This window comes from Falco biarmicus, chromosome 5 (assembly GCF_023638135.1).
Source record: "Falco biarmicus isolate bFalBia1 chromosome 5, bFalBia1.pri, whole genome shotgun sequence".
NCBI lineage: Eukaryota > Metazoa > Chordata > Aves > Falconiformes > Falconidae > Falco > Falco biarmicus.
Genome location: NC_079292.1, coordinates 82823832 through 82830383, shown reverse-complemented (window position 1 = coordinate 82830383; position 6552 = coordinate 82823832).

Below are 6552 nucleotides of genomic sequence, written 5' to 3'. Positions count from 1 at the left end.
TTACGTCTGTCCCCGTAACAGCACAATTTTTCCATTCCCACACCAGACACAAGTAACTCACTTTGTTCTCTGGTTTGATTTGATATTCGTGAGCTTTATTAATCTTATTTAAGCAACAATGTACCTGTTTTCCTGCACACATCTTCCAGCACAGTGTGGGTTTTGGGTTTGTTTTTTTTTTTTTTTTCTGCTACATAACCTATAAATGCATGTTATTTGAAATATTCAGCAGACTGGGAGCCTTTTTCCCTTCTGCTGAGAGATCCAGGAGAGGTGAGGACACTCACCAGTTTGACAGTTAATTGCCAGCACTGAGGACTAGAAGGCAGAGCTGCTCAGTCAGCCACCTAGTGAACTACGCAAGCCTGAAGACTCCCAGCCAGTAGAGGGTCCATCAATCACACAGGGTCGATCAGGGCCGTGTCCTGCCCCTCACGCCTGGGAAGCGTGGCACTGGGGCTTTGCATGGAGCTTCAAGCTTGGAACCATGTACTGACAGTGCTTCAGCCTTCAGCTTAACTCCCTGAAGCAAATGGGATTTCAGCAACTGGTTTGTAACTCCCCAATACTGGTAAATTCTGTCTACTCAGCTATGGTAGCTATCAGTCATGTTTGTAATCTCAGATTAGATTTCAAGCTAGTCTTTTCTGATTTTTGGGAGACTCGCTGGTACTTCCAAGCATGGTTTTCCATCTGTTCCCTGTGAATTTACTTGCAGTCCCTAGTACTCCCAAACTCTCCTCCCAGACAAGGCAAATTGGTACCTTACAGCGTGTCTGTTTGCCTGCAGAATTCCCCAGAAATGTGCCATCTGCTGCTAAGTGCCCCAAGCAACAATGACAACGGCAGCAGCTTTGAAGCAAAACCACGATTACTTGAGCCCTACTGTGGTAGAAACACACGGCTCTGATTTCAGTATCATGACAGCCGTTTGCTTTTAATACCACGTGTACTTCTGTTACAGTGGTTCAAAGGAGATTTGCAAATGTAGGTCAGTTTTTTGTGGATTATTTAACAGAAATTCTCACTGTAGTTGTTATTTATGCAAGCGTTAGTATTCAAATCTAGGAACAGCATGGTGTAATAAATAGCACACATCACAAAAACACTACTTTTTTGAGAAAAAGGAGTTTGATAAAGGGGAAATACCTGTCTTAGACAACTTTGGAAAGGTATTAGTCAATTCGCCATATTTCAGGGAAAAGAGATGCAGCATGCATAGAACATAGAAGGCTCTACACTGACAGCCACATCCAAAAACCACTGAGACAAATATATACAAACCTATGACGCAAGAAAACTGCGTGGTAGCTTCCACATCACAGGGTTGCCCAAGTCTGCTTCTGCATCTCCTTTAGCCTTCGAATTTCTGTGTGTCTGCTGTCTTTTTTGTGGGATGTGTGCACGTGCCATTGCCTGGATGAAGTGAGCCTGGCTCATTCTTCACCCCCACTGGAAATGGTCCTTAATGTGTTCAGCTCAGTCTGCATCAAGTGCCATATTTCTGGGACTGCTATGCTTCTGGCATGCGAGTCAGTTGATATAAGTAATAGCATACTGTGCTGCAATCCGCTGTATAATTACACACTTAATTAGATTCACAGTTTGTTACCTATGTCACACTGTGACAGGGCTTGTGGCTCTTGAGGAGGGAAAAAAATTCTTCTAGTTATAACTTAGAAAATCAACATGAGGGTTGATTTTCTCCCTGAAGGTGTAAGTTACTTTTAGAAAAACCTGTAGAACAGATTAAAGCTCAAGTAATCACTGTTTATTAAATATCTGTGGTTAACACCCCCCAATTAAAAGCATGCCTTTGGGCTTTCAAGGAAAAAGCCTTGAGAACAAGGTGATGGTGGCACACACATACTGCTGTGCTATAAGCAAAGAGGAAATTTCATTGTGTGAGTTCCAGGGTAGAGCTGCCTGTTTTTTATTTATTTATACATCAGTGTGCTGGAATACATAGAAATGCATATCTGTGCTAAGCTTTCTCAGGCTTTTTATGCTTTAATTGTGGTACTTCATTACTCAATAATGGTCTACTTTCACTTGAGGGTCCTCTCTGTTTTTATGCTTTAATTAAATCTGGGATAACACCATTTTTTTTTTAGAAACCATTAAGAATATTGAGGGAGGAAAAAAAATAGAAAATAATATGCAGCAAGAGTGAAAACAAGAAATACTGCCAGACAGAAGTAGTGGACAAACTAGAGAAGATTGGCTGTCCTTTCTGCCATACCTAGGCTGCTTCTAATTAGTTATAGCTGCCTTAGACACAATTGGTAGTGGGCAGAAAACGGTTATTCTTCACTTAGAAACTTTAGGTATTTTTTCAACTTGAGAGGAGAACTGGAAGGTAAAAATGACAAAAAGAATTGTTACAAGCTTGGCATTTAAAGATTTTCTGCAAAAGAGTTTTGAAAAAGATTGTGTCATTCATTCAAAATAGTTCACTCTAAATTTAACATAAATCAAAATTAAACTATTAAAACAAGTTCAAAATAAAACTGAAACATTTTGTGCTAATATATCAAGTCAGGCATTTTCAATTTGCTGGAATTTTCTTCTGTTTTTATTCCAAAAACCAAGACAAAAATGGCTGACTGCAAGAAGTCTACTTATTTCAGTATAAATTCAGATCAGCAGGTGTTTTTTTTTTTAAAAAAAACAACAAACAACAACAAAAAACCCCAAGAAAACCAACACCTTTGACAAAGATTTTCCAACCAGCCCAAGTGCAAAATACGGTATTACCTTGCGGAATATAATTGAAGTTTGCTTAAGTGTGGTACAATAAATGGCAGACTATAATTTCAATGACGCCTCTATTTCCTAGGTATTTATTATCATTCATCCCTCCTGAACTCATGCTAGAATTCCACTTCTGCTGCCTTGGGTAAGATTCATCCAACAAACAATATTATCTTCTGTGATAAGTTACTAGTTGGTTCAATACTCTCTATGATTGCATTTTATCTTGCTATACAGACAAAAGTATATAATGTTTGAGTTTTTAACAAAAATGTTTCCTAAGGAGGTTTTAAAACCATTATTCACATCAAATTCCATAGTAGCACTGAGCTAATTGCTAAATATTTTAGCTACTGGCTTCAGCAACCAATGTCTACAAAAATACCTTTAAGATTAATTTTATCAAGTGGACTGGTTATCTATCTCTTAATCCTTTCATCCTTTACCCCATTCTTTTTTCCACATAATTATTCCTAGACCTCTTAGATGCTTTAAAAAGGAAAAGCAGTTGTTCTGTGAGAAACGTAATCAGCTCTTTCTAGTTGCTGAAGATGACATGAGGTTTAATTTTCTGTGTTTATTATATAAAAATGGGAAAATTTATATATAAATGGGAAAAATATATACACAAATTTAGCTATATAAAAATGGGAAAATAGGGCTTAGAGGGATGTGATGATATTTATTTAGTTTGAAAACTTTGACAATTTTTATTAGACTAGGATGAGATGGCATGAAATTCCAGTGACATACAAAGCATGTGTTTTTATAGCTACTCAAGTAACAAGGTAGTGAAGGTTCTGACATGCTTATTCACTCTAACCAGGATGACATTACACTATTAACATTTTTTGACATCATCTCATCTTTTGTGAAAGAAAATTCTTTTGACTTGCTAGAGCAATACAGTAAGCGTAAGCATAAATGATAATTGTGATGTAAGTACAAAGTTATACAGAATGAACAGAATTATTAAAAGAATATAACGCAAGCTGGAGATACTCGACATGTAGTCTACACAGTTTGTTGAGGGGTAGGACAATTAAATGACATGTTAATAAAGGGGGTATTCAAATTGAAAGTTGATTCCACAAGCTGACAATTTGATCAATCGTTGCTTGTTTCTTCCAAGTTAGGATTTTGTGCGTTAAAGAACATATTTATATGGGGTTTTATGCATTTTGACATTGACTTCTAATGTTATTTATAGTTATGACTCTGGGTCAGGACAACGTAAGCACACTGCCTATTAGTAACCACCGTGTTTAGAGGTATAAACTTCAGGAAAGAAACAGAAACTGTCCTTTTCTCTTTTTAACGTTTACAGATTATGGAATCTGTTTTCTTACTGAGTATCCTGACAAAGCCCTTTTCTTCTTGAATATTTTCAGGAAGGATGCATGAACTTAATTATTCTGGAAACCTTTAAACTTGTATCAGACTACGCTGGGGCTGTCTATGGATCCAGAAGCAATTGAAAAGAGTGATGGGGCATGTAGATGCCTGCACGAACCTGCATGTGGACTATGTATCTGTAAGTCTTCTTTCCTGAAGAATTTACTCCGAAACATTTGCTGCGTCTTTGATGCATTTTCTTTCTTTTGTTGCACAATATTTATTTGATTTCTGATGCAAATTTGTGTCCAGCACTTCCACTTTTAGACAGCTTTTTTTCAAACTTACATTTATATTTCAGCCATGTGGATTTAACCGAACAAAAAGTTAAAATTTTTCTGAACAGACTTTTCAGTTCAGTCTGCCCACAGACGGGGGCAGACACTTAGGGAAGTCAATGCGTGTTGGACCAGCTCTCTTGATCGTATTAGGAATCCTGCGATAGTTGCTGTTCTTCCCAGCTCTGTGGCTAATACCAGACCTTGCAATAGAATTACAAACTTTTGTTCAAGTAAAGAAGTGAGGTGAAATGCTGGAAAGGATTATGCTACTGTGAACTAAACATTCAGAAACCAGAAGGAAAATGAGTTCAGATACGTATAACCTTCAGAGAGTCTTGACTTGCCAAAGCTAGACTCAAGGCTTGCCTCTCTTTGGGGCCTGAATTTTTGAAACTCAGGGCTTAACCTTCAGCTGCTCAACATTTTGCCCCCTGCCAGTAGTTCTGTTACTGTAGGCACTGGATAGGCACTGGGATACTGTAACAAATCCCATTTCCATGGTCTGCCTTTGGTGGGTCTTCTTTCTTCTGGCGTGACTCATGAGACTCCAACATGCAAGTCGAGACCTCTGATGGGGTGAGGGGCTGGTTTTTTGGTGGATGGGAAGAAAGCTTGAGCCAGGGCTTTGACCAATGCAGGGAACTCAAGCTATAGCTGGCAGTGGTGTAATGCCACAACCCTTCACCTCCTGCCAGTATGCCAACCACGGCTAGTTTGCAGGTCACAAAAGCTGCTGATTGTGCCTGTCTGGCGTGGGAAAGAGGCAGTGACACCTCTTCACTGTGTATGAAGTATGAGTGTAGCTCTGTGTAGCTCTGTAGAGGAAGAAGTGGGAGGTATTTCCATGACTTTACACACCTTTGGTTTGTAATACTTGCTAGACATTTGTTGGACCTTTGGGCAGCTGCTGTCATGATTCATACAATTAATTATTCCTGATGTAGTTAAACCGTTCAGTTCAGACAGCTGAAGAAATAGGACTATTTAATGAGATCTTTTAAAATTATTCCAGGAAAACCAAGGTAAAACTTTACACTGTAGTTGCTAGTTAAAATGTAGCTCTTAATCACTGGATTCCAGGGCATGGTTCACCTTGCCAAGAGGTTAAGTACAGTGTTTAATATTCCCTGTTCTATTTCAGTGCCACTAGTTTTAATGAGATTTACCTGCTTTCATTAAAAGCGCAGCCACTTAATCCTTAAATCCTTTCAGAGCTTTAAATACCTCCTTGTAGATATTTATTTTATAGGTTTGTTTCAGCAACTGCTCCTTTCATCTTTCAGTCTTTGACTTGTCTACCCAGACACTGTCCCAAGTTATGCTCTATGCTGCTCTAGGGTGCCTGCTGATACAGAAAAGCACCTGGTTTCTTTTGCTGTTCTTGATCTCTGTAAGCGCTTTGATGTTGCTCTCATCATGCAATGGGCCATGGCTTGTTCCTGCATCGTTCCCTGACAGTATCCCCAGCAGCTTTCTAAAGACCTCCGTTCCCTGAATGTTCAAACCATCCTGGTCTTGTGATGCACTAAGGGGCATCTGAAGTGTGGCCTATTGTCCTGGTTTCAGCTGGGATAGAGTTAATTTTCTTCTCAGTAGCTGGTGCAGTGCTGTGTTTTGGATTTGGTGTGAGAACAATGTGGACAGGACAATGTTGGTTGTAGTTGTTGCTGGGTGATGTTTACACTAAATCAAGGACTATTCAGTTTCTCGGGTCCTGCCAGTGAGAGGCTGGAGGGGCATGAGAAATTGGGAGGGGACACAGCCAGGACAGGTGACCCAAACTAGCCAAAGGGATATTCCATACACATGACATCATGCTGAGTATATAAACTGGGGGAAGAAGAAGGAAGGGAGGGGGGACATCTGGCATTATGGCGTTTGTCTTCCCGAGTAACCGTTATGCGTGACGGAGCCCGGCTTTCCTGGGGATGGCTGAACCTGCCTGCCCATGGGAATTGGTGAGTGAATTCCCTGCTTTGCTTTGCTTGTGTGCACGGCTTTTGCTTTACCTGTTAAACTGTTCTTATCTCAACCCTGGAGTTTTACATTCCTTTCTGATTCTCCTCACCATCCCCCTGGGCGAGGGGGAGTGAGCAAGTGCCCGTGATGCTTGGTTGCTGGC